The sequence below is a fragment of the Nannospalax galili genome, unplaced genomic scaffold, assembly GCF_000622305.1.
Source record: "Nannospalax galili isolate Female #2095 unplaced genomic scaffold, S.galili_v1.0 scaffold43, whole genome shotgun sequence".
In the NCBI taxonomy this organism is placed as follows: Eukaryota; Metazoa; Chordata; class Mammalia; order Rodentia; family Spalacidae; genus Nannospalax; species Nannospalax galili.
In genome coordinates, this window is record NW_008353342.1 from 217,407 (window position 1) to 241,453 (window position 24,047).

At 39.5% G+C, this 24,047-nt stretch overlaps 1 protein-coding gene across 2 annotated transcripts in view; it reads right to left on the reverse strand.

The window, feature by feature from the left end:
* Lingo2 (leucine rich repeat and Ig domain containing 2) overlaps positions 1-24,047 on the reverse strand; it is a 1,098,444-nt gene that overhangs the window by 111,279 nt on the left and 963,118 nt on the right. Inside the window, exon 1 of one of the 2 annotated variants that reach the window (XM_008850520.1) lies at positions 22,457-22,649. The exons of the other annotated variant lie outside the window; for it this stretch is intronic. The gene's annotated coding sequence lies outside the window, so the exon portion shown is untranslated. Of the gene's footprint in view, positions 1-22,456; positions 22,650-24,047 lie in introns of those variants that run through there. 2 annotated transcript variants of the gene reach the window in all.

Sequence of the window (24,047 nt, forward strand, 5' to 3'; positions counted from 1 at the left end):
GATTTTTAATTAGACAGAATATAGGAAAACACATTATTGTGCATGCATTACTGCACACAAAAGAGGCATAATTAAAAGCTAGGAAGAGGAAGAGAAATAAGAGAAAGTTTACCAGAGGTGTGCAGACATATATGGGTGTGTGTGTGTGTGTGTGAGAGAGAGAGAGAGAGCGAGAGAGAGAGAGAGAATGTTTTATAGTGCACTGAATTTTGTTTGTACCCTATACCTAAATAGCATCACATCTTTGTGGACTTGTGACCAGAGAGAAGGGACTGTGAGCATGTCTGCAGCTGTCTGGAGTATGCTCCAAGGAGTTCCCAATTAAAATTCATTCCCTTAATAGAAACAAATGGCCGTGCTCCTTTGTCTAGTGTAGGGCTCCTGAGAAGACCCAGTTTTATTTCTATTGTCTTTCTGCTTGAAGCACTCCCCTCTCTGACCCACTTCCTGGTGTATTGTAGGAACAAAAGTTTCTAGACGAACAAAAGTTCAGATGAACAAAAATATTCTAGGAACAAAAGTTTCTAGATGAAGATTCTGTAAGGTCATATGAGGGCTGAGAAGTTTCTCCTTCATGTACGTGCCACCCTTTGTGAAAACAGAGGCTTCCTTAAAAAATATTGAATGGTAGCCCAGACAAGGAGAGTTGTTTTATTCTGGTACTGAGTGATTTTTCAAAACCATTTTGCTTCTCTCACTGACCTTAGAGTGCAAACCAAGTGTTGAGTGATTATCTTTCCTTTGCTTACAAACTACATTCTTGCTTTATTTCTTACTGTTTTTCGTTGATGTTAGCAAAAGAGGTTGATTCATTAAAAGCTAACCGCGGTCTCTTCAATTTCCACCAAAGTTTATGCAATTGTAGCAAAGGTAAATTACTAGCAATTTGTCTTGAACAGTATGGCTCAGGGACTGAGGGGCCACTGCTGCCAAAAATGAACCCGTGTTCAGTTTGCTGAAGTAGACAGTTATTATCAACCAGTTTGCCAGTGATGCCGTCTCAGGTCTCCTACCCACCCCTTTTTCCTCGTCTCATCTGCATTCACTTTCCTCCCTTATTTTTTTTTTCTTTTAGCCACAGTCTTCCTGGTGCCAGCATCTTTCCTGGGTCAGTCTTGTGGCACCCACTGTGCCTTGACTCCCCTAGCGTCATTCACCCTCCCAGCTCCCCTACCCCATCTCTCCTCCTGGCCTGGGTACCGACCCATTTCTTATCTTGGCACCCCAGACCCCTGGGCTGACCTCTTGGCCCAGAGTCCCCACTGCTTCCTGATCTTTTGCATCCAGACTAACCCAGTCCCTCCCTGTGGTCCCCAGGAGCCCTCTGGACCTGGTCCTGCCCCCACCTACCTTTGCTTTCCTGGGCAGCTCAGATACCAGCTTCTTGGTGCTAGCATCCTCCCTCATTTTTTATTTTTGTTTTTGAATTTGTCTCACTATGTACCCCATGCTAGCCTTGAACTTGAGATCTCCTATCTCTGCCTCCAGAGCGTTCTGATTAGAGAGGACCAGTACATCTGGCTTTCTTAGATTATTTTTTTTTCTTTCTTTTTTTTTTTTCACTACTTCATTTATTATTATTTTATTTTATGTGTATGAGTGTGTTGCCTGCATGTAGGTAAATGCACCTGTGCCATGAAATGCTCACGGAGGTCAGAAGAAGGGGTTCAATCCCCTGGAATTGGAACTACAGACAGTTGTTAGCCACTATGTGGGTCCTGGGAATTGAACTCAGGCCTTTTGCAAGAGTAGCCTCTGTGAGAGCAGCCACAGCTCTTTACTGCTGAGTCATCTCTCCAGCTCCCCTTCCAAGGTTCATAAGTGGTTGTTTAGAGTACTTAAATCACTTTCAGGTGTGGGAAGTGATAAGTAGTTGGAATCGTACTGCTTTGAAGATGGATCATTTGAATCTTTTTTCTTTGAATTTTTATTAACAGGGGATTTCATCCTGCTGGATGCATGGCACTGTTATTTTCTATTAGGATGCGGTTCATCATACAGATACTGACAATAATTGCATTGTTCTAGCATATATCGAGTGCTGCCCTCTTCAAGTTCTGCTTTGCACCACTGTTCAGCAGCGTCTTTACCTAGACGGCTTCCAAACCAACAACAGATGAAGGACATTTTATTAGTTTTGTTTTATGGATAAGAAAACTAAGTCTTAGAATATTTCATTGACTTTTCCCAACACGGAGACTAATTTAGAATAGTGCTTGGAATGCAGGGAGTGTTGGATTCCAAAGTTCATTAATTTTTTCCTGTGCAAAACACATTCTGCTGCCTTCTTTAACATATTGCTCACCATATATTGGTACTTAGGTGATATAGGGATAAAGGGCTTATGCCATAGAACATGTTCTGCCCTTGGAGTTAGAAATGTGACAGGCAGGATAGTTAAATGCTGGCGGTATCTAGCAGAAAGGCTTCATTAAGTGGATCTTTGTTCTTTCATTTGGTGTCCGATGCCACAGCACCACTGGCATTTATACAGGAAACCTAGGATGCTGGGGGTTGAACTCCATGGCAGAGTACTTGCCTAGTGTGTGTGGGTCCTGGAGTTCAATCCCAAGCACTGCCCCAAACAAAGCAAAAACCAACACCCTGAGTTAAACCAATGAAATATCAACAAATTACCACTACTGTTGGTGGAAACATGCCCCTTAAAAGATATCCCAAACTGGGAAAGCCTATATTTCACACCTATTTGCTTTCTACTGAACCTCCATAACTGAGCTTTCTCATAGTTTGGCAATGGAAGAAACCAGTAGCAGATGATAGCAAAGCAGCTAGATTCTGAACTTGTGTTTAGGTCAACATACCTTCGTGATTCACAAGGAGTCAAGTAAGACAATGGTTGAACAGACATTCCGCACTGCTGTCTGATGTTCAGACTCTGCTGAGTGGCTGGCACTGCCTGCAATTTCTTCTTACATGTGTGTTTTATACATGATATCTACACTGAATTGTTCCTCTTTGAATACAAATAATAATGTTAAGGTGTGTGGGAATGTGTGTGTAGTCTACAGGGAAGAGCACACACACATACACTCTCTCTCTCTCTCACACACACACTCACAGAGAGAGAGAGGGGAGAGAGCGAGAGAGAGAGAAAGAGAGATTGACTAACATGGAAAGACAATGTAGTATTTTTTCAAACCCATCCCAACTGAGCAGCAGATTTTTGAAATTCTCAGTTCTCACTGAGATTTACAATCTATCAATCAGGAAACAAAATCACAAAAGAAAACAATAATTTAGAAATTTAGTATCTAATCAAATCTCTTTGCATTTGAATCCAGAGAATTAAGACATTTATGCAGGACCACACACAGAGTTAGTGTTTAAAGTCTACGATTTCTTTTTCTATGGCATGCCACTCTACATAAACAGGTGAACATGCAGATATAAGGACTGTGAATTGGAAAGTCTCCAAAGTGCCAGGAAAAATTCTTTTAAAATCCATGAACTCTATTAGCATAATCTCTTTTGCAGTTCCAGATTCATTAAGGTCCAGTGAAAGGAACAGATGTTAGACTCAAAGCGAGGTTTGAAGCTGAGTCTTGTGACTTCCTTAGGTAAGACAGAAACTTTCTCTAAATTCAGTTTCCTTATCTGTAAAATGGGAAGAATGAAATTACTATGATGCATTTTTCTAAGGATTGAATCAATACAGTGTGTGAAACATCCAGTTCTTTAGTGATACAAATACTGGTTCTTAGATTGGTAAGAATACAGTGAGACAGGATCTACAGATTGCTTATTTCTTTTGCTTTTATTTTAAAACTCTGAAGCATTTCCTGATAAAGACTGTCCTTAAAAGGACCAGAGTAGAAGACTTATTAACACCCGCTAAGCTCAACCATTATTACCACCTACAACCTGTTCCCCTTTGATCTGTGCTGAAGAAATCAATCTGCTCTGTCTTGAATTGTCAAGTTGTATAAAACTGACAAGGCCAATGATAAGTTTGGGGAGAGGATACAAAATCGTCACTGGTATATGCTGAGAATTTGGTGAGGAGCTATCTGAGCCTGACTGTCATGTGGACATTTTTAACGACATGCTGCTTTTCCCTTGAGTTTTAAAGAGAAGTCACAGAAGAGGAAGTGACATAAGCAAAGGTTAGCATCCTTCACCCTCAACCCTGGCATTCACGTGTGCAGGGTATGAAAGAAGGCGTGTTAAATTTGATCATGGGCCTTTGGGGAAAAGTAACATCTATTTTTCAGTGGTTGGTTCTGTTTCGTTTCAGAATCCCACTAGAATCTCAAAGATGGTAACACACTCACGTCATTCACATTCCACTATAAATAATACCTTACGTGCTTATTCTTTCTCTGCTGCATGTACCTCTTTGCCCATTTCCCTTTTCCTTTTAACACATATTAATAATTATATGGATTCTACTTCTGCATGATATTGCGTGGGAACGAGTTATATTAATGAAACATTGCCTCTTCATTTTGGGGCTTGCCGGATATGTGGTTCAGTAGCACAGGAAAGAAAAGAGAGGTAATAGCGTAAACATGTCTTCAGAATGCAGTGCACCTTGGGGGTCTGATGCAATGTGACTCAGCACATCTTATGGATGGAATAAAAACTGTCTACAAGGAGCACACACACAAATTGGGGCTCCCTGCCTGGCCAGGCCCTTGGTGTTAATGAGACACTCTGTAGGAAGCCAGGCTTTACCAATGAGGCAGCAGAAGATGCTAGTGTTGCCTCCCGGGCATTGGAAGCTGGCACTAATTTTCAAATGTTCCTCCTGCCTGGCGGGGGAAACACTTTCTCAGACACATGATGAAACTGCAGCAGAGTGGGATGAGGAGGCTCTGGCAAGGCCTATTTCAGAGAAGCACTGTCTCGCTAGCTGCCCTGACGGCATGCTCTCACACATGAGCATCACTCAGGAGAACTGACTACCTCATTTCACTCTGCGCTGAAGAATTTTCATCTGACACTGTTCACCTAAAAGGAATTTGTCAAGTGATGGATAGTGCATACAGGAAATGTGGCAGTTGCTGCAGAGCTGAAGGACAGGGACTGAAGGACTGGGGACTGGAACTGAAACTGTGCAGACGTGTATTTGCTTCATAATATTAGAAAAAATGCACATCCCTGCCTGGAACCCAGCCAGCAAATGGAGGTTTTGGGCTGTAATTCCATTTTCGCCAGTTAGTTTTCTCCGAAACACTTCAAACTCAAATAAATTAATGGGCTCAGCTGTACTTTAAATAATGATCAAAATACAGCCAGTATTGTTCTATCTACTCATCTGTTCTTCTCACCTCATCCAGACCTCCACCCTCTCAGATTAAAGCAATCTCAAGACAACTTTACCTGATCTCTAACAATTCTCTAAGTATATATTCTTAAAAGCAAGTCAAGGGCTCTCATGAAATAAAGAATAATTCCTTATAATGATCAAGTGTCTATTTGACCAATGTTCATATGTCCCTAGTCGAATTTGTTCTTTCTTAATTTATATTGGGTTTGAATTAAGACTAGGGTCATAATTATAATCAGTTGTTGGTAAAACTTTAACAGCAACATCTATGGAAGACTGGTTAATTGAGTTTGGATATCAATTTTGGTGCATGCATTTGGTTAAATATTGTCTATCATGCAGTTGAATAAATGCCTTCTTTGTGAAACATAGGCACAATCATTTTTGAGCCTAATGTACCATTTATAAAGTGGGAATGAGACCAATTTAAGGATTAAATAAATTACATACATCCAATCACAGTGCTCAGTGTAGAACACCAGCGTATGTAGGGGTGTTTGTGATGTAACTTTAGTGTGTATTATATTTAAATATTTGAAACCACAGGTTTAGCTGATTTCTCATATTAAGATCTTGGCCTTATAAATATAGGTTTCAGATTTTTACACTTGCAAAAAGCACATGATAAACAGAATGCTATGGTATCTCTAACCAGATGAGAAGAGGAAATCATTCTTTCTATGTTGCCATCAAGAAGAATTCAAGCAAGGGAGGGAGGTAAGAGTAAGAATTCCAAATAAGGGGAAAAGAGTTTGAGAGAGCAGGTGAAAGGATGTGCTCTGCCTTCTTTCAAACAGAAGTATTGGGAGTAGAGAGACTTTTTCATAGGTTTCAAGGATAGCTTAAAAAGCGGGGTTGGGGGTCATTTCCCTTTCTCTACTTGGAAAGAAAAATTCCACCTATTCCTCAGGACCACATCCAAATAAGTATAGGGATGATGGCCTAGTACTGGCTAAAGAAGATGGCTGGAGAAATGAATGTAAGACTGCTCCCTGACTGCCTCTGAATTCTGAAGGTGCACTCTCCAGTTACCACATCCTTGTGGGTCAAAGAGAAGACTGTTTCCACCCACCATGAGCCCTACATCAACCATTTATCTGCTCATTTGTGCAAAAACATCCTTCAGATTCCATCCTGTTAGTCAGCAGAGAGGAGGAAGAGAACCTGAAAGAGAGCACTTATCTGACCGTGGAAGGGATACGCCTGAGAGCCAGAAGAAACTGATGTGAACTTTGGTGTACATTTCACAGGTGTGCTGTTAAACGGAAAGGGACCAAGGGACCACTGACCATGAAGGTTTAGTTTTCCAATTAAAAAGTAAGTTGATAAGAGAAGAAAACAAGTTAGCTTTAGCAACTTGAAAAAGCTACACTGTCTTTGCACATATGATTGTTTTGTGTAATTTGATTCCCCAACACATAGTGAAAACGGAAAAAGAAATCAGAATTTTCAAACATTGTATAAATATGTAAAGTTTTAGAGACTGCATAAAATCGGGCTATGACTCTGAAGTGTGAAGAAAGATCCTGTTTGGATACAGGAGCCTAGGGGATGCCCTTCTACTCATCTTGTTCTCTTTAATGATAATACTTTGATTCCATAAAAGTTTAACCTGGAGAAATGACCAAATTGAATACATACTGTGCTGTTCAATTGATGAGCAAGGACTGAGCATACAGACACTCTAAACATGGAGAGTATAGAAAGATGGATGAGACATGGCAGAAAAGCCAAAGGAAACCACAGCATAGTGAGAGAAACAGATGGGAGAAGGGGATCCACATCGCCTGTGTCCTAGCTATTAGGACTCAAAGTGCTCTTCCCATCTATTCCAAATCATTTGTGGAAGATTTCCATTCAATTTGAAGATGAAAACAAAAGAATAAAATGAAGGTTTCAATTCAGATTTGTAAAAAAGTTTTTTAATCTGTCCTGGTTTGTGTGTGTGTGTGTGTGTGTGTGTGTGTGTGTGTGTGAGAGAGAGAGAGAGAGAGAGAGAGAGAGAGAGGGAGAGAGAGAGAGAGACAGACATATGATGAAGCTTCAATATATATGATCTACACCTTCACTACACAGAGCAGCATGTTTTGGGACACCTAGGTTAAGATGAAATACAGTCTTATCGTTTGCATCATGCAGCCATCTATTACATGAAACCCCTTAATAATAGAATCCTTTGGTTTTCCATTAATTATTAGATCAAGCAGATAATTGATACTGAATTGACTGACATAAAGGTATCCTGAAGGACAAATAATAGTAAGTTAAATGGTAAAGTTGTAAGGGACATTAAGAATGTATCCTTGGTAGTCACCAAGGCCTAAAACAGAGATTGGACTGGAGAACACCGTTAATTTCTAATTTAATAGTCTAGAGTGGAGTTCAAAATTTGCGTTTCTGACCATGGTAGTTTCTGGCTGATTGAAGTTAAGAACCACTAATCTTAGTTAATTTCCTTTGCAATTTAGGAGTCTCTTCTTTGTAACCTTTGGTCTCTGCTTAACTTCAAATAATGAACAAAACTGGAAGGGAGTCAGGTTCGCTATTAGACAGGCTCATGAGTAAATATTTCACCAGTAAAAATCTCTCCTTACGACTCTGTTCCCTCTTCATTGCAGTTCTTCAGAACCTTCTTCCTCAAACATTTCATCCACATAACTCGTCTGTATCTGTGTCTTCATAACCCACTATGAAACTCCCCATTATGTAATCCACTCTTCCAATTCAGGACTGAGAGCATTCTGGGTGTTGAATTTTCTGACTATGACACATGTATTTAACAGAGAACTGGGTTTAAGGCAGGTCGTGAGACTGTGCCCTGAGTACATGATTGAGAAGTGAGTTCTAGGGCAGTGACTAGAATCAAAGCATGACTCTAGCTCAGAATATCTCTACTTCCATTAAAAATATTGATCGGATTGTGAGGAACGCAACCAGGTAGCTTAAATTGCCATCAGGGATGACTTGCTGTTTGTTCCTTTTTTATGGTATAAAATCTAGACTGATATGTGCCCAAGCATGGAGAACTATTTTCTTTTACTGCCAGCTAAAACTGCCTCTTGGGTAAGTTTCTTTTAATTAAATCCTTGACTACCTACATATTTGGACTGTTCTGCCTTTTTCTTTGGACTGAGAGTATCTTCTGCTTATGGAAAGTTCTGGTAAGTTTTCCCAAAGCAATTATGTCACATTGCTCACTGGTATAAAAACCTACAAAACAACTGAGCCTTTTTGTATTTCAAAGACTTAATGTGCTTTCTCTTATATAGTTGAAATATTGATCTTAGCACAAGAATTTTTTCTATGATTCCAGTTAAATTTCATTATCTTTATAACTCATAACTCTAGTTTAACAAGTAAAGGGTGGGAGTTAAGAGCAAGGCCTTCAAAGTTGAGACAGTTCTACATACACATCCCAGTCCTCTGCTGAACAACTACATGGCTCCGGACACCATCAATCAGAACTTTGGTTTCCATATAGGCCTTAGCATTATGTAATGAGGACAGTAGTTACTTTGTAGGAGTCTCACATGCATAAGTCAACATAATACATATAATTGTAATTAATACAATGCTGATGCATATTATATGCTTGGTAAATGTAAGTTAATATTTTATTAAAAGCAATCTAAAACATTTAGGTACACACTGAGTAGGAAAAGAATGAAATATTACAGAAATCTATAAATTTATTGGATATTATGTTTTAAAACTAAAATAATGGTGAGCACAAGCTTTGCTTCAGTGAGACTAAAGGTTTCTAATCCATCTTCTTACATAAGGGAAATTCATAAATTTATCACAATTTTAATTACATTAGCAATCTGTCATTTTATAATTCAGCAAATTCTCATGAAAAATATTAGAGAAGGTAAGATTATGATAGAAAAGCTGAAAAGAAGAAGAAAATATTCTCCTACCAAACCTTAAACTTATAAAGAAGTATTGAACTTAAAACTGTGTGGGCATAACACAAGAAAGATGCAGGAGAAAATAGAAAAATTATGCATGCACCCAAAACATCTGAAAAAAAAAAACGAGCTTTCCCCAATAAAGGGGTAAGGAAATTTTATTTAATAAGTATTGTTAAAATAAAGCAATTCTTAAAAGAAAAGCATAAGAGGCAAGCCTTCATAGAATGTAATAATCTGCTGAAGAATCTCAAAGAAATGCATTGCAACAATAAAACATAGACACATCAAAAACCCCTACTAAATTTTCATATAACTGATTTTTAAAAAATGGACTAATTTGTCAGGCCAGCTGCTGCTGAAGCATGAAAAAGTCACAGCTGAGTAAAGTCAATGATTAATATTCTTTTACAGTAGTGTGGATAGAACCTTCTAGCATGGTGGAAACTAACCAGTAGAGATGAAGCTTTGAAGTCAGCACCCACTTGATTTTTCTTTTTTTTTTTTTTTTATGGCTCATGAATGTAGTGTCTTCATCAACAGGATCTTACCATCAAGTTCTGGTGGGTAACCAAGAACTGGGGCAATGGGCAGCATTGTTTGAGGGTCTGAGGGACCCCTGGTCCCTGGCGCTGGGCTTTTACTTTGCTAGTCTATGGTATCTGGTAGGAGTAACGTCCCACTGTTCTTTCTGTAATGTGCATGTGTGTACTTTAGGAAGCTCGTACAGTGCTACTTTCCATACGGCTTTTTCCGAAGGCCTTTAATTTACTCTTCCCCATACTCCCTTCTGTGCCCTTCCCTCCCATTTTCCACCCCAATTAACCCCCCTACTCTATTATCCCCTTTTCCCTTTGTAGCACTTCATTCTATCTCCCCTCTCATGAAGTTCCCACACACCTCCTTGGCCATTTTTTGTTCCTGTCTTCTCTAGATATTCCAATTGAAATATGATAGAGAAGAAAGTAGGAAACACACTGGAATTTATAGGAACAAGAAAGGACTTTCTGAGCAGGACTCTTATAGTGTAGGCATTAAGCCCAACAATTGACAAATGGGACCTCATGGAACTTATAATCAAAGGACATCATAATTTGAGTGAAGAGGCAACCTACAAAATGGGAAAAAATATTTACTAGCTATATCTCTGTCACAGGGTTAGTATCTAAAACATATAAAGAACTCAAATAACTAAACATGAAATAACCCAAACAATTCAATTAAAAGTTGGGGCAAGGAGCTGAACAGAGAGTTTTCAAAAGATGAAATGCAAATGGATAGAAACACTTTCAAAATGTTCAACATCTTTAGTCATCAGGGAAATACAAATTAAAACTGCTTTGTGATTTCATCTTACCCCACTCAGAATGGAAAATATCCCCCAAATGAACATCAACAAATGTGGGCAAGGGTGTGAAGAAACTGGAACTCTGATGCACTGCTGGTGGGAGGGGAAGCTTGTGCAGCCAGACACTCAAAAAGCTAGAAACTGATCTACCATATCTTGGGTATATACCCAAAACACTCTATATCCTGCTTCAGAGAAACTTGTTCATTCACCTTCACTGTTACCCTTTTCATAACGGCCAGGAAATGGAAGTAACCTAGTGGTCCATCAAATAGTGAATGGATAATGAAACTGTGGTACATTTACACAATCGAATATCATTCAGCTGTTAAAAAATGAAATTACGAAATTCACAGGGACATGGATGAAACTTGAAACAATCATTTCAAGTGAGGTAAGCCAGAATCAGAAGGCAAATGTCACATGTTCACTCTCATCACTGAATGCTAGCTTTGAATTCTTAGAGATGCACATCTCAGTTGGAAAATCCAGAAAGGTCAGAAAACTAATAGCTGGCCACGGGGGAGGGGAGGCGTCATGGGAAGGGAGACAGAATGCAGAGATACAAAGGGGAAAAGGTGATTAAGAGAGTATGAAGGGTTAACTGGAGTGGGGAATGGGAGGGCAAGGCACAGGAGGGAGTATGGGGAGGGAAACCTACACTAAAGGCCTTTAGAAAAAGCCACCTGGAAACCTACCATGATAGAAGTGTCTTAAGAATATGCATATCCATCATAGAAAGAGATTTAGAAGATTTATCTTATAACGGGAACATTGCCCTACCAGACACCATAGGCTAACAAAATAAAAGCCCAATCCTAGGGATGGGCTCCCTCTTTTGAAATTGTTGATCAGGAGTCCCACAAACCCTCAAGCAATATTGGCCTTTGCCATGGCTCTTGTTTCCCTACCAGAACTAGAAGGTAAGACCTTATTGCTGAAGATACTGCACACATGAACTACAGAATAAACAAGGAGAAATCAAGCTAGCACTGACTTCAAAGCTTCATATCTACCGGCTAGCTTTTATATGCTGGAAGGTGTTATGCATGCTGCCAGAAGAGAAAATTAATCAACTTTACTCAGCTGTGAATCCTGTGACCTACTATAACTGGCATGACAAGTACGCCCACCAGTGCAATAGCGGCATGAATATTACGGGAGTAACCAACCACTTTCTAATTGAATTTAAGGTTCCACTTCATATGATGGAACTCTTACCTGACATTGACAACGGGCCTGTGAACCTGTCACTGGACAGGTCATAAGCCATAGGGGAGAGCCTAATACTATTACTCTGCCAGGCAGAAGCTGAGTACATAAGACTGAACAGACAAGTGACAAATGCAAAGAACATTTAAGGCATCTAGTGAGTTACTGGATGGCAGGTGGTAGGCAAAATACTGAGGTCTATGGTTAAAAGACAAGGAAACCATAGCCTGTGTCCACAAACAGCTCACATGTTGGCAGAAAAGATGAAAATAAAGTGTAGTTTGGTTATATAAAATTACCAACTTGAATTCATAACAAAAAAATAATCTTTATAATACCTAACCATTAAAAATTATAAAAATGCCAATCAAGGCTATACTGCAAGATAATCTGAAGTCTTCACAAGTATTAATTTCATGAAAGAAAAAGTTAGGAGATAGATCAGTTTTAAGAATCTAGAAAGACATGACAATGAACATAATGGATGATCATTGACTGGATATTAATCTTTCCATCTCACTACAGGAGAGCAGTTAAAAGGACATCACTCTGAAAACTGGGAAACAATCCATAACTAAAGTAGTGCTATAATATCACAGATATAGATGGTAAATAATTTATAAATATTTATATATTTCATAGTGTGCATATTATGAATTTATGCAGGCACAAAGCACATGTGGATGTGGTAAATTTTTCACTGAGGTGATTTTAGATAAAAAGCACTTTTTATTGTTTATGTAGCTAAGTTTTTTACTTCTGGGAGGTGCATGTGGCAACTGTTTCCTTTTTCCCTACAGTCCTTAGGACAACCTGAGGCAAGAATTCTCCAAATTTGCCTTTGGAAAATCCTAATGAGTTGGGTTTGCTAACAGGGCATGGGGTGGGTTTTCCTTTCAGAAGAGTGGGTGGCCCCCCATTTATGGCTATGCTGGAAAACCCACACCCAAACTTAGATCCTGTGACCTCCGACAGCCACAAAAATGGTGAGAGACTGTCTCATGGTGTTCTCGGCTTATATAACCTTAACCCCTACCCTTTATGGAGCTAAGGCCAACTGATTGGGTGAGAGGGGTAACTACTCCCCCCACCCTCCTATAGACTGAGCATGGGAAGGAGGTGTGACTATAGCTTTCACTGGTTGAGTTGGCCAGGCAGAGGGCAAGCTCACCCAACAGTATGTATGTATGTTCCTTTGTTTGTTTTGAGGCGGTGTTTCATGTAGCCCTGGGTGGTTTTGAACTTACTATGTAGGTGAGTCTCCTGATTCTTCTGCTTCTATCTTCCAAGTCTTGGGGTTATAGGCACGCCCCACCACACCCTGCTTGTGTGTTCATTTTATTTTCCTTTCTATTAATTTACAGTTCTGAGGTTTTCTAAGTGAAAAATTGGAAAAATACCAGGTAAATGCCTTGATAGAAGTAGGTTCAACATACTATCACACAGTGACAAGTCCAGATGGGATGTATAGTTTTGTGTTTTGTGGACCCCTTTCTTAATACCAGATTTTAGCTCACCCCTTTGAGTCTTCTCCATGGCTTCCTTTCCCTACCTAAATGTTTGGAATGTGTCATTTTCAGCAGTGTTCCAACAGTGATAAGCAGCCGGATCAAATCACTGGCCTGTGGGAAGAGATAGCATTAGTATTGTAAGTGTTCCTCACTTGGCCAGCATGGACAGATTCACCTGTGAGAAAGGATAAACTGAGACACACTATTGAAGTAAGTTCATAAACCATGACAAATCCTTACGTCTCCAACAGAAAAGTTACTCTACTTTCAAAGGATATCTCTATAGCAGTCTAGATTCTTTTTTTTTTTCTTACATCTTGTCTAGTGAGTAGATTCCTACCCCAGCACTCCCCAACACACACACACACACACACACACACACACACACACACACATACCCCGTTGGTTCTGGAAGCAATTCTATTTAGTGAATACCCCCAGGCACCAAGTGTTATGGCTGATATTTTGCATATGTACTATTCATTTATCAAAGAGTTTTTTACTAAGCAAATACTTTCTAGTAGGCCCTATTCAAAACACTGGAGACACAGGCGTGAACAAAGCCACCTTCTTACAGCTGATTACATCCTAATGATCTCATTCAGTCTTCTCCATAACACTGAAAGGGAGATTTGATGAGACTTAAATCCTGCCTAGCAATTTAGCTGGATCCCAGCCATCCTCTCACAAGTTCTAAGACGCATACTTTTTCTCACTCTTCTTTCCACTAACTCAGACTCACTAAAATTTGAGGAAATTGAAAGGTGATGTGATTAAGCAGGAAACCGATCAAGAATACTGCAATTTTCTTTCATAAAAATGGAACAAAAATCAGGATACATATTCTGCGCAAGAATATGCAAGAGAGTCTGAGGCACAGTTTGCACAGCAAAATGCAGGAATTTCTCATACCTAACAATAAAAATAAGCACAGAATATGCAAAATTGCAATTGCCCTGGGCTCTGTGGGCACTGCCTTGGAGTCCCTGTATCCAGTCTCCGCCAGTCAGGGCTGTCTCCCACACTGTGTTTGTTCTCTGTGTTCTTATCACTTTGATATGCTAAGGAGCTTCAAATCAGCAGTGGGTGGATTGGGCCCAGCTAGTGTTCCACATTTAAATTTTAATTCATTAAAGAAGCACACAGTTCTCTGTAGCGAATGCAACAACAAAATTTCGGATTCTGAAAAAGACAGCCCAAGTACATTCCGACGGCATCTTGATCTTTGACAAAGTAGAAAAGGGCTGCAAATTTGAGAGCTGCTTAATGAAAGCAACAATAATCCTGGAGAATGGAAATTTAAAGTGCTAATACCAGCAATTAGAAGTAATGACTAGTTTATTAGGCTATCATTTGAACAACATTATTTCTGCTTCAACACAGAACACATTGATCACTCCACATGCATAGGAGGCAGTGTCTGTCTACTCTGGGTTGTTTGGGGGCCTCTCAGAAGCTGAAGAGCACACTGGGGCCTTGAGGTCTTACCACTGATCATGTTTTCTCAAGGATGGGCCACAAACTGACTCTAGCACCATCTTCCAGAGAGGGCCCTGTGGAGGCCAGGCAATGCTTTCCCAGGAAGGGGCAAAAACTCCCATTTATAGCACAGCTCTCTCTGGTGAACTTGTGCCGTAAGTCCTCAAGACTGGGACCAGAAAAAAAATCACAGCACCTAGAGCCAGACAGAAGTTGTGCTGTGCATTCATTCCCAAGCATTTTAGCTAGTAGTTTCTCCCAATCACAAATTAAATCTCAAGGAGGCAAAGAATTTTCTTGAGGCATCACATTTAATAACTGGGAGAAGGAGGGGCATCTATCTCTCCCATTCATGATAGGACAATGAACAATTATTTGGACAATTTATGTCAAAAGTATTTGCGATTGCAATACTTAGGGAATTACCGCTTACTATACATGTGTACAAATAAAAATGTGAATTCAGCGCTGGAGAGATGGCTTAGAGACTAAAGATGTTTGCTACCAACCCTAATGACCTAAGTGATCCCCAGGATACACAAGATAAAAGGGGAATCTGACCCCCACAAGTTGTCCTCCGATCTCCATGTGCATGTGATGGCATGCCCGTGCTTACATATATACATACATACATACACACACACAAAATCAATAAATGTAATAAAAATTAATGTGTATCAGAGTAATGTTAATTCAGCAAACATTTACTGAGTGCCTGCTTTGACTGTCCTAGAAAGGGGGAAAACAATGGTGACTCACACTGGCATGTTTCTGGGGTTCATGAAATTTAGAATTCTGAGAGAAATGCACAGCAGTAAACAGACACTGACATGTGACAAGTTTACCTGATAAAGGGAAAGAAGCTATACTGGGAGTCATGAGAAGGTTCCCTAATTCTCCCTGGACTCAGAAAAGATTTAGTAGAACAAGTGATATCTACACATAATATGTGACATCTATACTGAGTCCTGAGAGTGGAGGGGAACCAGACAGTAGGAAGGTGGAGCGTGTGGTTCGCCAAGAGGGAGCAAAGCAGGAAGAGCGACAATATGGAAAACTGCTGGCAAGGGAAACAGTCATGAAAACAAACACCAGCACATCATAGGACTGGAGAACAAACACAGTCCTGCAATTTTTCACATACTTTGTATAGAGGTTAATAATGCTACTCATTTATTCCTATCTTATAAAAATGAATAGCATAGAAACTGAATCCTATAAAACTTTTAAAAGAATACAAACTGTAAAGAGATTAATGCCTTAAGTATTCTGTGCTAAAATCTGAGTTCTTTCCTGGAATAACATGCCTTGCTGCAGGTCAGGTAGTATTTAGCATCAAAGCGCTGTGGCCAACCTCACAGGTTGTAAAGTATAAACTGAACGGTTCTTAGCCTTGGCTGCAGAGCAAGATCATATGGGGATTTAAATAATCTGATGTTTAGGTCTTGTGCTGAGATTCAGCAGGTCTTCGTGTCAAGGACTGAATGCTGGCATTTTACAAAGCACGGATGCTAAGGGCCAAAAAGAAACCAAGTAGATTAGGACCAAGCCAATTATATTTCCTTAGACCACAGGCTGCTTGCAGTCTAGTTGGATACTATAGTGGTTGCCTTATCATTGGCACTCTCTTTATTATTTTCAACGAATAGCCACCGAGAAGAAAATCAAATGAAAACAATTAGTTAACAATGGCCATGAGGAAGATTGAAGGACAAGTACTATATAATCCGTGTTTAATACCAATTACCCGTTGTCAAAAGTCTACTTATAATCACTTCTATCTCCAACACTTGGCACAACATGTCACAATGCATGAATAATTGTATGTTGAATAAATTAGTAAATATCTGTTTGAGATAAGGAAAACAAAACTCAAAGTTTCAATGCTATCACATTTTAAGAGGCTCATTCTTTCTAGAACACCATGCTGTGAGTCCTCATGAGATTTGTTCAAGGGTGGTCTACTGAAACAGCCATGTCATGGCTATCTTGCCTATAGGAGCCATAGAAATTCTGCTAGTTTGGTGCAAACTTTGTGTCCTCCACTGGCCTACACATACTTATTAGACAGTTTCACAGTAGCCAGGTCTCATCTCTTATACAGGAGAATCATAGCTCACCGTTTCCCATTGACCCCCCAGCTCTGCAAGGTGGAAACAAGTTGTAGCCAGGTGACAGAAGCAAAATCAGAGGAGCTTCGTTGATGGAGTAGAACTGTGCAGCAGTGTGATTAAGGATGGGAGGCTGTGGTAGGGATGGAGAGCACCTGTTTTAGAAATCAAGAGCTCAGGGCGAGAGGGTCAATGGGAATTTGGTTCTTCCTGCTCTTATCTGACAGTTAAAGAAGTGCCAGCCATAAAGAAAGTGTGCTAACAGAAGATGCATGGAAGGTCTGGGATCATCTCTCATCTTCAATTCCTTTCTCTTTATTCAGCTCAACCAGGAGGAGTTGTAATTGCACCTTAACTTTTCCTTGTCACTTTGCATTTTAATTGTCTTAGCTATTTTTAATGCTTTTACTTAGTGGCTGTAGTGACTGTGGAAAGATCTGTACAAGCTGAGAGGTGAGCCAGAGAATTTGATATGACCTGCATTACTCAGTTATGTTGTTACATAGATATACTCATACACAACTTTCTTGTTCTTTAAGCAACACAATATATACTGTGGAATTTAAGGATTAATGTGCTATATTTATTAGTCAGCCTTGAGGTTCCATGCCTATATTTTTAAAGTAATGAACTTACAAAATTCAAAGCACTCTCCCTTTTCCTTACATCAAAAATAAAATAAACAATAAAGAACAGGTGTCCAGTTTGCCGTCCCCTTGGTGAACAGTTTATTTTCTCTAGTTTATAGAAAGTCTGGATAAATAGATTTATAAATTACAAACATAAGTATATATTGATATTATTGATGACTACCAAATCATAAGTAGAATGATCATATATCAGGTTATAATTATCAGTGATCTTAAATTTTCAATATTTATTTATATAAAAACTAAGCCTTGGTTCTTTATGATATTGTTCTAGAAATTGGCAGGTTGACTAGAGTGGACCTAGAAATGTAGCCATTTCAAAGATCTGAGCACCACCTACATACATTCCTGTCTTTTTCTGCATGTCTAGAAGGACCACATTAGAAGGAAGAATGCATCCTTTCCTTTCCTATAAACTGTGAACACCATTCACACGGTTTTTCCCAAAATTTTATTTGTCATCTGAAAAAAAACCACAAACTACCATACACAGCCTTCCAAATAGAAGCTAAGTTGTAATGTATAATTTCCAAAAACAGTGTATGTACTTAAAAATAATCCACTGCAAAATGCTGAAAAAAAATCTTTTGCGCTTTTTTCTTGGGGGTTATCTTAATGTATGAGCTGGATTAATATTTCACATTCTTGTAGACTTAATTTCTTATGAATATAGGGGTCATATGCCTGAGAAGACCAGAACTTGAACCATGACCCAGGAATTGCCAATGATTTCCTGTAGTTTTAAAATTTTTGTTATTGTTGTTGTACACTTTGTTTTCTCAAGATAGGGTCTCCCGGTAGCCTAGCTGGCCACAGTCTCACAGGGATTGGCCTACCTCCACTTCCACTGGGACTAAAGGCGTGTGCCACCACACAAACTTGATTTTCTGTGTTTTTATATGATGGGGCTATCATGTTCGAACATGGACAGGGTGTGAAAAGTGATAACTCAGGTTGACTCTACCAAGTCCCAACTACAGACTGAGCGATCAGAGCATCTTAGGAATTTCCCACTTTTGTCTCACTTAATGTTCTGTTAATATCTGCATTGAATATAACAATAATTCTAGTAAGTCTATATGTATAAACTTATAAGTGCTCATGAAAGGAGGACAAGGTTCAACATTAGCAATGTGAAACACTTATTGTGGGTTAGTCTTGTGACTTCTGAATTGGACATCTCTTTGAAACCCAGCAATTCAGTGTTTTCTCAAAACATTTCAGCTCTATCCTAAACTTGTGGAAATAAGAGACTTATTTTGAGTTTAAATTAGGTTTTCATGGAAGAGTAATATAAAGGAGATTATCATTTGTTAACCATCTACAGTGCCATTTAAATGTCTAAAACATTACCTATCTATCTATCTATCTATCTATCATCATCATCATCTATCTATCTATCATCTATCTATCATCTATCATCTATCTATCTACTCAAAATTTTGTTTCTTAAAACTTTAGTTCTATTTAAAGTCTATAGGATATAGTTTGAGTTGAAAGACTAGAAAGCCTTATTGAATCTATGTAGTCAGAGTAGTTTTCCCATAAATTTCAGAGTAGGGAGACGGAAAACCTTAAAGCCTATTTTTGTGTTGCCTCAGCCTTCTTCCCGTGGGGAAACCACCTTCCTGTGTTCTTTAATAAACACGCAGAGCTCATATGGCTCATTGACTCTGCACTAATCCCTTTCAGCCTGACATTTTGATTTTTGAAATAGCCTAGGCCTGAATAGAACAGATTACCCTTGCACAGGGGTTCATCAACGCCAACCAGCACCTGGAAGGAGCTATCAAGGGAATGCAGTTAAGGGTCTGTAGCTCTTATGATCTATACATGGAAAACAAGGTCAGTATTTGCACCTTCAATGGTGGCACATGTCTTCCTGGGTAATAAAAGTGCCAATAATCAGGTAGTGTATTTAAACAGAATTCTGTCTTCCTTTAGTAACAAATGTTCAAGCAGAGGATATCATGAACTCAGTAGTATTCTTCTTGAATGTGAGCAGGCGGCAGGTATGAAGGAACTATCAGGCTAATAGGATCTTAACTGCAGAACTATAATTCAAATTCTTTACCAAAAACAACTTTTGTGAGAATATACCACCATAGAACATATTTGAATAAATAAATCCAACTGTAACAGTACATATGGAAAGTCATCATTCTTCCTTAATTTACCTTAAATTCTTCCTAAGTTTGCCTTAAATTATCAGAATATGTGGTTAACAGTGTCAGATTTGCACCCAGGCAGCCCGACTTCAGAGCTTGAGGTAATGACCACTGTGTACACTGGCTAGGGAAAGGAGCTGGTCTTCACCCTCTATCGTTCAATATAAAGAGATGGTGAATCGTGTACATATGTACAGAAATATAATGTAATTTAAACATGACCCCAGCACCTAAGAGGATGTTAAATACAACAGCAAATATTCAGACCAGGGTTAGGAAAATTTAATATTCAAGTCCAGAAGGAAATGTTTAATTGTAATTTTAGACTAGAGGAAAACCTGGGCCGCTGTTGAACTTTCCTTCTACCCTTAGCTACACTGACCCATTTTTTATTTGGGAACTATCATGCCTCTCACAGAACAGGGCTCATATAGATAAGCTGTTCTTCTTGCTGAAATAGAAATCCAGCACCTTTTAGGTATCAATTGTAATCCTATTTGCTTCAGAAATTTCCTTCCTTTCTTCTCCTCAGATTAGGGAAGAACACAAAGCTACATGCTTTTTCTTTCCAATTTCAATCTAAAATTGTTATACATGGTAATCGTTAGGGTTCATTTTAAACTTATTTTGAAGATAAGCACTACATTTTTTTCTGAGTATCAGTTGTATACCACCTGCCTAGCATTTAGTAGGCTCTCTGAGTTAATGAAAGGAAGAATTACAGGCAGTATATGGAAAACCATTCAGTAGTAAGACTGCCAGTGATGAAGTAAAAACGACCATGGTGCTTGCACTGTGCACACGTGGCACAAGTGGTTTGCCTTCCCTCTGAAGCTCCTTTTTGAAGGTTATTGCAGAAAACTAGAATGCTATCTCATGAACCCTGAAACTTGTGCTCAGGCTTTGGGAAAACACAGATGATCAAATGGAACGACACACAACAAGGTAGCAAAAAGATGATAATCGGAGACTACAGAGATTTCAGTCCTGGCTTTAAGTAATCTCTCCAAGCTTGTATCTCAGAAGTGTAAAATGGGTTTAACACGGTAGCTAACTTACAGTGTTGCAGTAAAAACGAAAATGAATGAGAGGAGCCAAAGTATTTCCCATGCTCCTGGCAACAGTACTGCTTGCTAATAATGATGAAATGCATATAACCCAGCGGGAATAAATGGGATAGCTCTAGGGTAGGAAGAGCATTCTGTCTCCCTGGCAGAAAGATTTTGGGACCAGTGCTTTGTCTGAATTTCCAGAGAGGCAGGCTTGATCAAGTCCTGACCTTTAAAAAATGTAGAAGCAGATGGAAAAAAGAATCCAAATCCAGAAAAGGTAAGGGAGATGAAGTCTTTTCAGATCTAGATACCATGCTGAAGTGCTTGCTGTATGCCCAGAGAGAACAGGTGATTCCAGCATTACAACAGGTGACACAAGATAAGTGACTCTCTTCCTTTTGGAAATGTGTATGTGCTCTTTCATTAGAACATTTCGTTAATTAGTTAGCATTTTCCATTCAGAGGAACACATCCATTAATAATATATAAACAATATCATAACATACCTTAACGTGTATATGTACACGTGTATACATTTTAATTTCTGAATATAGCTTTAAAGTAATAGTTATATTGAGATATATCCAAATTGAGCATGTGTGCTTCACTTGGGCTTTATCTTTTTCACAGGGTTCTGCAGCGATCACCACACTCTCACCAATTCCTCAGAAACACCTGCACTCACCGCCTGTTGCTCCTATTTCCCTACCACTAATCCCAGCCCTGGGACACCATTAATCCACTTTCTATTTCTATAGATTTCCATTTCTGGACATTTCATATACCCAATGTATTTTTCTTAGTGTATTTATTCCTCATCATTGTAAAATTCTAAACAGCTTCCAAAAGATGCAACATTGTTTTTATAGAAAAGAAATAATTAGAACCAGAGCAAAAAGACTTCAGTTGCGAAACAGTTTCTGCAACAATCTAAGAGCAGCTTATATTTTGTGTGTGTAGAAATGGAGAAATAAACATCATCCACTACCACAATTTCTTTTTTAAGTCTCATACATAATTGTAAATATTCAATCTCTCAAAACTTTTATCCAGTCATTCTTTCCTATGTTTTTGAGCCACATGATATGAAGCAGACATAATTACATTTGGTTTATACAGTAACCCTGACCCTGTGGCAGAATGTAGGTTGGTATTCTTATCCCCTCTTTACAGATGAGGAAACTAGGACTCAGAAAAGTAGTGTGACTTGTCCCAAATCACTCAACGCACACACTGAAGTGAAAGTCAACTCAGGCAGGTCTTTGCCTTCCACTGTGCCAACCTCCACCCTGTCATACCCTCTACTCTCAAACAACTCTTATAAAGACTGCAAGAACTAACTCCATAAGTAACCTGTGATTACAGCTTAGGCGCTTCTCCATGCCACAGGATTTCTTCACTCCAATTGATAGTGTGGGACTGGGCACAAAACCTTAGGTACAAATCCTTTCTGTGTCTTGTGCTGCCCACCTGTCCCAAACGCAAAAGAGCTTAGCAACTGAACTCTGGGATTTTTCGCGCTCATTCACGCTTATTAAATCCCGTGGAGCTTGTTGAAAAAAAAAGACAAAAAAATAATGTGTGATCATTTTACACAAAGAATCTTAAGCTAGTCTTTCAGTAGGGAGGAGAGACAGCAATGATGGGGAAAGGGCTGGGGATCCCAAGATCAGCCTCCAAAAGCCATGGCAAAAACACAGCAGAGAGATGTCTAATCACCTTACCAGTCATTGTGGTCTTGCTGTGTTTAGTACAATGTGTTTCAGGGTAGAGTTCCACTTTCCTGCCTCTTGGGTGCCTTTGGGTGGAAGACGCCGGCATTTCCATGAGGTGTTCACATTTAACCCGGAGCAGGAATCATCTTCCGCAGTAGACAGGGCTGCCTACATGCAGCCTGGGTTTCCAGAGTGCCCTAGCACCGGTCTTCTCTGAGCAGAAAGAAGGCCAAGCCAGGAAGGACTGCAGTGATGATGGATCAGCCCGGCTTGTCTTGGTACAGTAACCTAGCAAACTTCAACGGTGAAAGGCGCCGCTGGTGCCGAGAAACCCGATTGTTCATAGTAACGGGCCTCTCTCCAATGAGGTTGGTGAAAAATTCAAGTGGTCCTGTCTGCTAGTAATATCCGGGGCACTACCTCATCCTTTTAATTAACCCCCAGAGAGCGAGCCAAGAAACTGCTCTGATTACAAAATAATAGGTCCATCAGGCACAATTAGTACCCAAGTGAAACATGGCAGTTTGCATGAAAAGGATTGAAGTAAACAATTCCAGGCCCTAAAAGGGGCTCTCCTCCTAATTAACCCTTAGAGGGCTAATCTGTTTGCCTGAACAAAACCTGGCCTTTGCCAATTGGCGTGTTGGAGAAACGATTTTTACATCAGATCTCGCTAGGAGCGTGGCATTGGTGAGTGGAAATGAGAATCCCAGAAGGCCTGCGCCGAAGCACACCTCGAAAGTGTCAATGAACGTATTAAACAGTGTGATGAGGCATTAATAGATAAGTTATAGGGAACAAGTTCTAGAAAGGATCTAGAAAAAAATCTCAATTTTGGAAGCACATAATTCCTGTGCTCCCCGGCTTAAGAGCAAAACAAGCTTTCACCTCTCCCACAGGGCCATAGAGCCTGGTAACGCTAGCAGGTGCAGTTTTCTTTAAATTGGAATTGGGAGAGAGAAATCTGTGGAATTTTCTGGCCTTCAGATAAAAATAAACCAACCAAATACTGTCTCAAGATCTCTTTCAATGCTCACATTTCTGTTCTGTCTTTTGCTAGATTTGTATTTATTTGTTCACCACCAACCCCAGGCTCTAGAACATGCTTAGTACAACTGTGAAGGAATGAGGGCCGGGGAGGGGCAGGAATCTGCCAAAAGCACGTACTTGGTAAAAAGAGGAATGGCTTAGAGCTGATGAATAGTGACTGTGTCATTACCTTTTCATATTCAAAATATTTTAAAAGCTTTATTACCTTTTAGAAACATCTCTATATTTGTGTAGCTATCGCTTCTAAAAGTCTAAAATATTCAGATCCAAAGTGTTACTAAAAAAGTAAAACTTTTTCATTAATCCCTAGGTTTTAAGACTATCCCTGGGGGTATAGGGGAACTTGCTTGGATACAGTAATGTGTAATGATCTGAACCAAGTGTGCTCACAGATAAACTCAGCTGTACCTACATACACACAGACAAAGACATGCACTTATACATACACACACAAAACGTTCCCACATACTTCCTGACAACATACCTAAGCTAGCCATCAAGGTTCCTTTGTGTCTTTTTCTGTGCTCAGACCACCACAGCAGAGGGTGTG